Source organism: Rana temporaria, chromosome 2, assembly GCF_905171775.1.
Source record: "Rana temporaria chromosome 2, aRanTem1.1, whole genome shotgun sequence".
In the NCBI taxonomy this organism is placed as follows: domain Eukaryota; kingdom Metazoa; phylum Chordata; class Amphibia; order Anura; family Ranidae; genus Rana; species Rana temporaria.
The window spans coordinates 82,638,706-82,651,604 of NC_053490.1; the positions used below are offsets into that span (position 1 = coordinate 82,638,706).

Below are 12,899 nucleotides of genomic sequence, written 5' to 3' on the forward strand. Positions count from 1 at the left end.
CGAAAATTCAAATTTCCAATTTCTCCATTTTCGAATTTTTCAGAAATTTCGCATTTCGAATTTTTCAATTTTCGAAATTTTGAACTTTCGTATTTCCGAATTTTCGTATTTTCGAATATTTTCGTATTTCCAAATTTTCGTATTTCGAAATTTCGAAAATTGAAAAATTTGAAATTCAAAAATTCGAAATTTCGAAGAATTCGAAAATTCGAAAACTGAAAAATTCGAAAATTCGAAAATTCGAAAACTGAAAAATTCGAAATACGAAATTACGAAAATATGACATTTTGAAATTACGAAAATACAAAAATTCGAAATTCAAAAATTGAAAAATTCGAAAATACAAAATTTCGAAATTTCGAAAATGGAAAAATTCGAAATTTGAAAATGGAAAAATTCGAAATTCGAAATTTCGAAAATTGAAAAATTCGAAATGTCAAAAATCTAAATTTCGAAAATTGAAAAATTGGAAAATCAAAATTTCGAAAATTGAAAAATTCGAAATTTCGAAAATTGAAAAATTCGAAATTTCGAAAATTGGAAAATTCGAAATTGAAAAATTGAAAAATTAGAAAAATTAGAAAATTCGAAAACTGAAAAATTCGAAATACGAAATTACGAAAATACGAAATTTCGAAATTTCGAAAATACAAAATTACGAAAATTGAAAAAATTAGAAATTTTTCCGAATTTCCGAAAATTCTTTTTTTTTTCGTTTCATTCGTTTTTTTCGTTTTTTTGCTTTTTCGGAAATCCGAAAATTTCCCGAATTTACGAATTTACGAAAAAAGCAAAAAAACGAAAAAAATTTTTTTTTCAAAATTTACGAATTTCCGAAAAAAAACAAAAAACTTATGAAACAAAAACGGGAAAAAATAATTTTTCGAATTTCCCGAATTTACGAAAAAATAAAAAAAACGAAAATAACATAAACGAAAAAAACGATTTTTTTGGCAGTGCACATGTCTAGTGGGATCCAGAGCAGCATGGGGCTGCTAGCTGTATGGACAGAGTTAGGGAGAGAACAGTCCATAAAAGACAAACAAAGGCCTGGCGTGTAAGGTCAAAACAGAAGTGCTGTAAGTCCTGGATGTAAGAGAGATGTTGAAACCCCTCTGTGTGGCCAAACTGATGAGTTTTGCTTTTGAACTCTCTTTTAATAAAATTGGGCCAGAAACTCCAATTTTCAAAGAAAAAAACGGCATGGGTTCCCCCCCAGGAGCATACCAGGCCCTTAGGTCTGGTATGGGTTGTAAGGAGACCCCCCCACGCCGAAAAATCGACGTAGGGGGTCCCCCTACAATCCATACCAGACCCGTATCCAAAGCACGCTACCCGGCCGGTCAGGAATGGGAGTGGGGACGAGCGAGCGCCCCCCTCCTGAGCCGTGCCAGGCCGCATGCCCTCAACATGGGGGGGTTGGGTGCTCTGGGGCAGGGGGGCGCACTGCGGGCCCCCCCACCCCAGAGCACCCTGTCCCCATGTTGATGAGGACAGGACCTCTTCCCGACAACCCTTGCCGTTGGTTGTCGGGGTCTGCGGGCGGGGGCTTATCGGAATCTGAGAGTCCCCTTTAAGCCCCCAGATACCGGCCCCCCACCCTAAGTGAATGGATATGGGGTACATCGTACCCCTATCCATTCACCTGGAGGCAAAAAGTTAAAGTTATTAAACACACAACACAAGGGTTTTTAAAATAATTTATTAGTCTGCTCCGGAGGTCTTCTTTATTAGCTCTAATACCATACTTCTTCTTCCACTCTCCGGGGGTCTTCTCCGCTCTCCGGGGGGGGGTTTCTTCTTCCGCTCTCCGGGGGTGGGCTTCTCCGCTCTCCGGGGGTCTTCTTCTATCTTCGCCGCTCTCCGTTGTTGACTCGGCGCACCTCGGTTCTTCTCCAGCTGTCCGGTGCCTTCTCCTTCAGCGCTGGCTGCCTGCTATCTTCGTGTGTTAGCTCAATTACTAACAGGCAGCCATCGCGGTCTTCTGTGACGTCACCTTCTTCTCTTCTGTTCTTCTCCCCTCTTCCGATGTTGACTCGTCGCCTCTTGTCGCTGCAATGATGGAAGCGCGCCTTGCATCCCATTTATATAGGCATCACCATCCCATCATGCTCCGTTAGGTACCCACGTGGTGGGTGCACGTGGGTACCTGCCGGACAACCAACGGCAAGGGTTGTCGGGAAGAGGTCCTGTCCTCATCAACATGGGGACAGGGTGCTCTGGGGTGGGGGGGCCCGCAGTGCGCCCACCTGCCCCAGAGCACCCAACCCCCCCATGTTGAGGGCATGCGGCCTGGCACGGCTCAGGAGGGGGGGTGCTCGCTCGTCCCCACTCCCATTCCTGGCCGGCCGGGTAGCGTGCTTTGGATACGGGTCTGGTATGGATTGTAGGGGGACCCCCTACGTCGATTTTTCGGCGGAGGGGGGGTCTCCTTACAACCCATACCAGACCTAAGGGCCTGGTATGCTCCTGGGGGGGAACACATGCCGGTTTTGATTTTACAAATTGCCGTGGAGTTCTCCCTCGGGAATGCATACCAAATGCCATCGCTTGAATGTGCTTTTACATGGTGTTACTAACTTTAGACCATGTAAAAGCAGCCCTAGTTTTACACTTGGCAAACTAAAACTTACGGCGAAAAAACAAAGCTGAAAAGCTTTGTGGATCGCCCTAAGTGCTAATTTGCATACCAGAAGAGGCATTTCGACTCGAAATGCCCCCAGTGGCGGATGCGGTACTGCATCCTAAGATCCGGCAGTGTAAGTCCCTTACAGATGTCGGATCTTCTGCCTAACTTTGGAAAACTGCTTCTGAGGATCAGTTCCAAAGTTAGAACCAGAGATACGACGGCTTACGCCGGAGTATCTCTTTTGAGGATTAGGCCCTTTATTTTTTATTTTTTATCAAAATTGTCATTGTAATAGCTTATTTCTCTCACATGGCATGTGCATACCACAAATGACACCCCAAAATACATTCTGCTACTCCTCCTGAGTAAAACGATACCCCATGTGTGGGACTTTTTACTGCCTGGCCACATACAGAGGCCCGACATGCAGGGAGAGCCATCAGGTGTTCTAGGAGCATAAATTACACATAAATTACACATCTAACTTGCTGACTACCTATTATACTTTTAAAGGCCCTGGAGCACCAGGACAATGGAAACGCCCACAAAATGACCCCATTTTGGAAAGCTAACACCCCAACGTATAATCTTTGAGGCATAATGAGCCTTTTGAACGGTTCATTTTTTTCCAGAAGTTTTTGGAAAATGTGGAAAAAAAATGAAAACGCATTTTTTTACGCAAAGTTGTCCATTTATAAGATATTTTCAACACATAGCATGTACATAGCAAAAATTACACCCCAAAATACATTCTGCTACTCCTCCTGAGTATGGCGATACCAAATGTGTGGGACTTTTACACAGCCTGGCCACATACAGAGGACCTACATTGAAGTAGCACCTTCAGGCGTACTAGGAGCATAAATTGCACATCTCATTTCTCAACCACCCATTACACTTGTGAAGGCCCTGGAGCACCAAGACAATGGAAACGCCCACAAAATGACCCCATTTTGCAAAGCAGACACCCCAACGTATAATCTTTGAGGCATAATGAGTCTTTTGAACAGTTCAATTTTTTGCAGACGTTTTTGGAAAATCTGATGAGGCAGCACTGATGAGGCGGCACAGATGTGCACTGATTTATTACACAGATGGGCACTGAGGCGGTGACCCAGATGGGCACTGGGGCGGTGGCACAGATGGGTACTGGGGCGGTGGCACAGATGGGCACTGAGGAATCTGCACTGATTGCACAGATGTGCACTAATGAGGCGGCACAGATGGGCACTGATTTATGGCACAGATGGGCACTGATGAGGTGGCACAGATGAGGCAGAAAAGATGTGCACTGATTGGTGGAACAGGTGGGCACCGATGAGGTGGCACTGATAAGGTGGCACAGATAGGCACCGATGAGGTGGCACTGATCACTGGTGGCACAGGTGGGCACTGATCACTGGTGGCACAGGTGGGCACTGATGGCACAGGTAGGCACTGATGGCAAAGATCGCACTGATGGCACCGGTGGGTACTGATGGCACAGGTGGGCACTGATGGCACAGGTGGGCATTGATGGACAGATTGGTACAGCACAGGTGGGCAGATCCCCAACAGGCACTGTGGTACCAATGGGACACTGTATTTTACTAGGCAATGGTTAGTCACTCACAGATTGCTCTCCCTCCTCACACGCGGTCTCTGTGTGAGGATGGAGAGCCGGCAATGAGAGATGATCTCATATGTTTACATTTGAGATCATATCTTTATTGGCCACGCCGATCGCGCTGTAAATAGCCGCTGTGATTGGCTATTTACAGCGATCTGTGATTGGCTGTGTCCAAGGGACACGTCCCGAGGAAAGGGGAGGGCGTCTTTTGACGTCCTCCCGGCATTGTATCCGAATGACGGCTACAGCGCGGGCTTCTAGTGGTTAAAGGAACCTATTTAGAAAATAAACTAACCTTTACAACCCCTTGAATGGCTGTGTGTTATTTTAAGGGGACAGCAAATTTACACTGTTATACAAGCTGTACACTCACTACTTTAACCACTTCATTACTGGGCACTTAAACCCCCTTCGTGCCCAGACCAATTTTCAGCTTTCAGCGCTGACGCATTTTGAATGACAATTGCGCGGTCATACAACACTGTACTCAAATTATATTTTTATAATTTTTTTCCCACAAATAGAGCTTTCTTTTGGTGGTATTTGATCACCTCTGCGATTTTTATTTTTTGCGCTATAAACATAAAAAAAACAGAAAATTTTGAAAAAAAACACAATATTTTTTACTTTTTGTTATAATAATATCCCAATTTTTTTTTAAAAAAATTAAAAATTTCCCTCGGTTTAGGCCGATACGTATTCTTCTACATATTTTTGTTAAAAAAAATCGCAATAAGCGTATATTCATTGGTTTGCGCAAAAGTTATAGCGCCTACAAAATAGGGGATAGATTTATGATTTTTTTTTGTACTAGTAATGGCTGCGATTTGCGATTTTTTTGTCAGGCCTGCGATATTCCGACGGACATGTCGGACACTTTTGACACAATTTTGGGACCATTCACATTTATACAGCGATCAGTGCTATACAAATGCACTAATTACTGTATAAATGTGACTGGCAGTGAAGGGGTTAACACTAGGGGGTGAGGAAGGGGTTAAATGTATTCCCTCATTGTGTTCTTACTGTGTGGGGGGAGGGGACTGACTGGGGGAGGTGACCGATGCTGTGTCCCTATGTAAAGGGACACAGATCGGTCTCCTCTCTCCCTGACAGCACGTGGAGCTCTGTGTTTACACACAGAGCTCCACGTCCCTGCTGTCACCGATGATCGCGGGTGTCTGGCGGATATCGCGGCGCGCACGGGGAATCACAACAACAGGACGTCTAAAGACGTCCACTCGGCACTTGAGAGATGCGCTGTGGACGTCTTTCGTCTATAGCGCGGCCCTCTAGTGGTTACATTGTAGCAAAGTGTCATTTCTTCAGTGTTGTCACATGAAAAGGTATAAAATATTTACAAAAATGTGAGGGGTGTACTCACTTTTGTGAGATACTGTATAAAAAACACCTTTAATCGCACAGATTTTTTATTTTGTATTGATTATTTATGCATGTTAATATTTAGCTATTTTGGGATGGAGACGCACATTGTAGGTGTATATTTGGTGTGTTGTAATCGATCGCTGGATTGATGGGTGAGACATGGCTGCCCCGGTGTGCTGGGTGACTGGCAGCTCTTGTACATTGTACATTGCACACCATAGAAGGACCTGGTGGTGATCACAGAGGATTGATTACTCCTCATTTCATACCCAATACAAAGGAACCCCCAAGCTGCATTGTCCTCAGTGATAAGCCCTGTGCTGTACTCTACCCAATGCCCTGTTGTATAACTGACACCCAGACTCCTCCCCCTCCTGGGTCGCAGCATCCGGCCGCAGCCATGACAACACTCCAAACATAACCGCCTGCCAGACGAGGCGTGCTGCTTGTCACCTATACACCGGCTATTACCGAGGCCAGCCTGGCACCCTATAACACCGCCCGTCCCCGGCTACAGCCCCGCACAGCATCCCAATCATCATCCCTCAACTACAAGTCTCCACCAGCTGGATCACCGACCCCCGCGCGGGGCATGCTGGGAGATGTAGTCTGCTGCTCGTACACTGATTGAGACCCCTGGCCTTCTAGAACTACAAATCCCGAAACCCCCTACGGCCGGCTGCTCCATCCCTGATCACAGCTTCATTTATCCCTATTGTGGTGCTTCTGCTGGGTGAGAGGACGGAGACCCCTCCACTGAGGAGGTAAGACTGACTGTACTGTAATCATACACATACCGAGGAGAGAAATACTGTACTGTAATCATACACATACTGAGGAGAGAAATACTGTACTGTAATCATACACATCCCGAGGAGAGAAATACTGTACTGTAATCATACACATACTGAGGAGAGAAATACTGTACTGTAATCATACACATACTGAGGAGAGAAAGACTGTACTGTAATCATACACATACTGAGGAGAGAAATACTGTACTGTAATCATACACATACTGAGGAGAGAGACTGTACTGTAATCATACACATACTGAGGAGAGAAATACTGTACTGTAATCATACACATACTGAGGAGAGAAATACTGTACTGTAATCATACACATACTGAGGAGAGAGAGACTGTACTGTAATCATACACATACTGAGGAGAGAAATACTGTACTGTAATCACACACATACTGAGGAGAGAAAGACTGTACTGTAATCATACACATACTGAGGAGAGAAATACTGTACTGTAATCATACACATACCGAGGAGAGAAATACTGTACTGTAATCATACACATACTGAGGAGAGAAAGACTGTACTGTAATCATACACATACTGAGGAGAGAAAGACTGTACTGTAATCACACACATACTGAGGAGAGAAATACTGTACTGTAATCACACACATACTGAGGAGAGAAAGACTGTACTGTAATCACACACATACTGAGGAGAGAAATACTGTACTGTAATCATACACATACTGAGGAGAGAAATACTGTACTGTAATCACACACATACTGAGGAGAGAAATACTGTACTGTAATCACACACATACTGAGGAGAGAAATACTGTACTGTAATCATACACATACTGAGGAGAGAAATACTGTACTGTAATCACACACATACTGAGGAGAGAAATACTGTACTGTAATCATACACATACTGAGGAGAGAAATACTGTACTGTAATCATACACATACCGAGGAGAGAAATACTGTACTGTAATCATACACATACTGAGGAGAGAAAGACTGTACTGTAATCATACACATACTGAGGAGAGAAAGACTGTACTGTAATCACACACATACTGAGGAGAGAAATACTGTACTGTAATCACACACATACTGAGGAGAGAAAGACTGTACTGTAATCACACACATACTGAGGAGAGAAATACTGTACTGTAATCATACACATACTGAGGAGAGAAATACTGTACTGTAATCACACACATACTGAGGAGAGAAATACTGTACTGTAATCACACACATACTGAGGAGAGAAATACTGTACTGTAATCATACACATACTGAGGAGAGAAATACTGTACTGTAATCATACACATACCGAGGAGAGAAATACTGTACTGTAATCATACACATACTGAGGAGAGAAAGACTGTACTGTAATCATACACATACTGAGGAGAGAAAGACTGTACTGTAATCATACACATACCGAGGAGAGAAAGACTGTACTGTAATCATACACATACTGAGGAGAGAAATACTGTACTGTAATCATACACATACTGAGGAGAGAAATACTGTACTGTAATCACACACATACTGAGGAGAGAAATACTGTACTGTAATCATACACATACTGAGGAGAGAAAGACTGTACTGTAATCATACACATACTGAGGAGAGAAAGACTGTACTGTAATCATACACATACTGAGGAGAGAAATACTGTACTGTAATCACACACATACTGAGGAGAGAAATACTGTACTGTAATCACACACATACTGAGGAGAGAAATACTGTACTGTAATCATACACATCCCGAGGAGAGAAATACTGTACTGTAATCATACACATACTGAGGAGAGAAAGACTGTACTGTAATCATACACATACTGAGGAGAGAAAGACTGTACTGTAATCATACACATACCGAGGAGAGAAAGACTGTACTGTAATCATACACATACTGAGGAGAGAAATACTGTACTGTAATCATACACATACTGAGGAGAGAAAGACTGTACTGTAATCATACACATACTGAGGAGAGAAAGACTGTACTGTAATCATACACATACTGAGGAGAGAAATACTGTACTGTAATCATACACATACTGAGGAGAGAAATACTGTACTGTAATCACACACATACTGAGGAGAGAAAGACTGTACTGTAATCACACACATACTGAGGAGAGAAAGACTGTACTGTAATCATACACATACTGAGGAGAGAAAGACTGTACTGTAATCATACACATACTGAGGAGAGAAATACTGTACTGTAATCACACACATACTGAGGAGAGAAAGACTGTACTGTAATCACACACATACTGAGGAGAGAAAGACTGTACTGTAATCACACACATACTGAGGAGAGAAAGACTGTACTGTAATCATACACATACTGAGGAGAGAAATACTGTACTGTAATCACACACATACTGAGGAGAGAAATACTGTACTGTAATCACACACATACTGAGGAGAGAAAGACTGTACTGTAATCACACACATACTGAGGAGAGAAAGACTGTACTGTAATCATACACATACTGAGGAGAGAAATACTGTACTGTAATCACACACATACTGAGGAGAGAAATACTGTACTGTAATCATACACATACTGAGGAGAGAAAGACTGTACTGTAATCACACACATACTGAGGAGAGAAAGACTGTACTGTAATCATACACATACCGAGGAGAGAAAGACTGTACTGTAATCACACACATACTGAGGAGAGAAAGACTGTACTGTAATCATACACATACTGAGGAGAGAAATACTGTACTGTAATCATACACATACTGAGGAGAGAAATACTGTACTGTAATCACACACATACTGAGGAGAGAAATACTGTACTGTAATCATACACATACTGAGGAGAGAAATACTGTACTGTAATCATACACATACTGAGGAGAGAAATACTGTACTGTAATCACACACATACTGAGGAGAGAAATACTGTACTGTAATCATACACATACTGAGGAGAGAAAGACTGTACTGTAATCACACACATACTGAGGAGAGAAATACTGTACTGTAATCATACACATACTGAGGAGAGAAATACTGTACTGTAATCACACACATACTGAGGAGAGAAATACTGTACTGTAATCATACACATACTGAGGAGAGAAAGACTGTACTGTAATCACACACATACTGAGGAGAGAAATACTGTACTGTAATCATACACATACTGAGGAGAGAAATACTGTACTGTAATCATACACATACTGAGGAGAGAAATACTGTACTGTAATCATACACATACTGAGGAGAGAAATACTGTACTGTAATCATACACATACTGAGGAGAGAAATACTGTACTGTAATCACACACATACTGAGGAGAGAAATACTGTACTGTAATCATACACATACTGAGGATAGAAATACTGTACTGTAATCATACACATACTGAGGAGAGAAATACTGTACTGTAATCACACACATACTGAGGAGAGAAATACTGTACTGTAATCATACACATCCCGAGGAGAGAAAGACTGTACTGTAATCACACACATACTGAGGAGAGAAATACTGTACTGTAATCATACACATACTGAGGAGAGAAATACTGTACTGTAATCATACACATACTGAGGAGAGAAATACTGTACTGTAATCATACACATACTGAGGAGAGAAATACTGTACTGTAATCACACACATACTGAGGAGAGAAATACTGTACTGTAATCATACACATCCCGAGGAGAGAAATACTGTACTGTAATCATACACATACTGAGGAGAGAAATACTGTACTGTAATCATACACATACTGAGGAGAGAAATACTGTACTGTAATCATACACATACTGAGGAGAGAAATACTGTACTGTAATCACACACATACTGAGGAGAGAAATACTGTACTGTAATCATACACATCCCGAGGAGAGAAATACTGTACTGTAATCACACACATACTGAGGAGAGAAATACTGTACTGTAATCATACACATACTGAGGAGAGAAAGACTGTACTGTAATCATACACATACTGAGGAGAGAAAGACTGTACTGTAATCACACACATACTGAGGAGAGAAATACTGTACTGTAATCATACACATACTGAGGAGAGAAATACTGTACTGTAATCATACACATACTGAGGAGAGAAATACTGTACTGTAATCACACACATACTGAGGAGAGAAATACTGTACTGTAATCACACACATACTGAGGAGAGAAATACTGTACTGTAATCATACACATACTGAGGAGAGAAATACTGTACTGTAATCATACACATACTGAGGAGAGAAAGACTGTACTGTAATCATACACATACCGAGGAGAGAAATACTGTACTGTAATCACACACATACTGAGGAGAGAAATACTGTACTGTAATCATACACATACTGAGGAGAGAAAGACTGTACTGTAATCACACACATACTGAGGAGAGAAATACTGTACTGTAATCATACACATACTGAGGAGAGAAAGACTGTACTGTAATCATACACATACTGAGGAGAGAAATACTGTACTGTAATCATACACATACTGAGGAGAGAAATACTGTACTGTAATCATACACATACTGAGGAGAGAAATACTGTACTGTAATCATACACATACTGAGGAGAGAAATACTGTACTGTAATCACACACATACCGAGGAGAGAAATACTGTACTGTAATCATACACATACTGAGGAGAGAAATACTGTACTGTAATCACACACATACTGAGGAGAGAAATACTGTACTGTAATCACACACATACTGAGGAGAGAAATACTGTACTGTAATCATACACATACTGAGGAGAGAAATACTGTACTGTAATCATACACATACTGAGGAGAGAAATACTGTACTGTAATCATACACATACTGAGGAGAGAAAGACTGTACTGTAATCACACACATACTGAGGAGAGAAATACTGTACTGTAATCATACACATACTGAGGAGAGAAATACTGTACTGTAATCATACACATACTGAGGAGAGAAATACTGTACTGTAATCATACACATACTGAGGAGAGAAATACTGTACTGTAATCATACACATACTGAGGAGAGAAAGACTGTACTGTAATCACACACATACTGAGGAGAGAAATACTGTACTGTAATCATACACATACTGAGGAGAGAAATACTGTACTGTAATCATACACATCCCGAGGAGAGAAAGACTGTACTGTAATCACACACATACCGAGGAGAGAAATACTGTACTGTAATCATACACATACTGAGGAGAGAAATACTGTACTGTAATCATACACATACTGAGGAGAGAAATACTGTACTGTAATCATACACATACTGAGGAGAGAAATACTGTACTGTAATCACACACATACTGAGGAGAGAAATACTGTACTGTAATCATACACATACTGAGGAGAGAAAGACTGTACTGTAATCACACACATACTGAGGAGAGAAAGACTGTACTGTAATCATACACATACCGAGGAGAGAAAGACTGTACTGTAATCACACACATACTGAGGAGAGAAAGACTGTACTGTAATCATACACATACTGAGGAGAGAAATACTGTACTGTAATCATACACATACTGAGGAGAGAAATACTGTACTGTAATCACACACATACTGAGGAGAGAAATACTGTACTGTAATCATACACATACTGAGGAGAGAAATACTGTACTGTAATCATACACATACTGAGGAGAGAAATACTGTACTGTAATCACACACATACTGAGGAGAGAAATACTGTACTGTAATCATACACATACTGAGGAGAGAAAGACTGTACTGTAATCACACACATACTGAGGAGAGAAATACTGTACTGTAATCATACACATACTGAGGAGAGAAATACTGTACTGTAATCACACACATACTGAGGAGAGAAATACTGTACTGTAATCATACACATACTGAGGAGAGAAAGACTGTACTGTAATCACACACATACTGAGGAGAGAAATACTGTACTGTAATCATACACATACTGAGGAGAGAAATACTGTACTGTAATCATACACATACTGAGGAGAGAAATACTGTACTGTAATCATACACATACTGAGGAGAGAAATACTGTACTGTAATCACACACATACTGAGGAGAGAAATACTGTACTGTAATCATACACATCCCGAGGAGAGAAATACTGTACTGTAATCATACACATACTGAGGAGAGAAATACTGTACTGTAATCATACACATACTGAGGAGAGAAATACTGTACTGTAATCATACACATACTGAGGAGAGAAATACTGTACTGTAATCACACACATACTGAGGAGAGAAATACTGTACTGTAATCATACACATCCCGAGGAGAGAAATACTGTACTGTAATCACACACATACTGAGGAGAGAAATACTGTACTGTAATCATACACATACTGAGGAGAGAAATACTGTACTGTAATCATACACATACTGAGGAGAGAAATACTGTACTGTAATCACACACATACTGAGGAGAGAAATACTGTACTGTAATCACACACATACTGAGGAGAGAAATACTGTACTGTAATCATACACATACTGAGG

General features: G+C 41.2%; 1 protein-coding gene across 1 annotated transcript in view; it reads left to right on the plus strand.

The window, feature by feature from the left end:
• Nucleotides 1–6,002: 6,002 nt before the first annotated feature.
• Nucleotides 6,003–12,899, plus strand: part of KATNAL1 (katanin catalytic subunit A1 like 1) — a 178,216-nt gene continuing 171,319 nt past the window's right edge. Inside the window, exon 1 of the mRNA XM_040340465.1 lies at nt 6,003–6,388. The gene's annotated coding sequence lies outside the window, so the exon portion shown is untranslated. The remainder of the gene's footprint in view (nt 6,389–12,899) is intronic.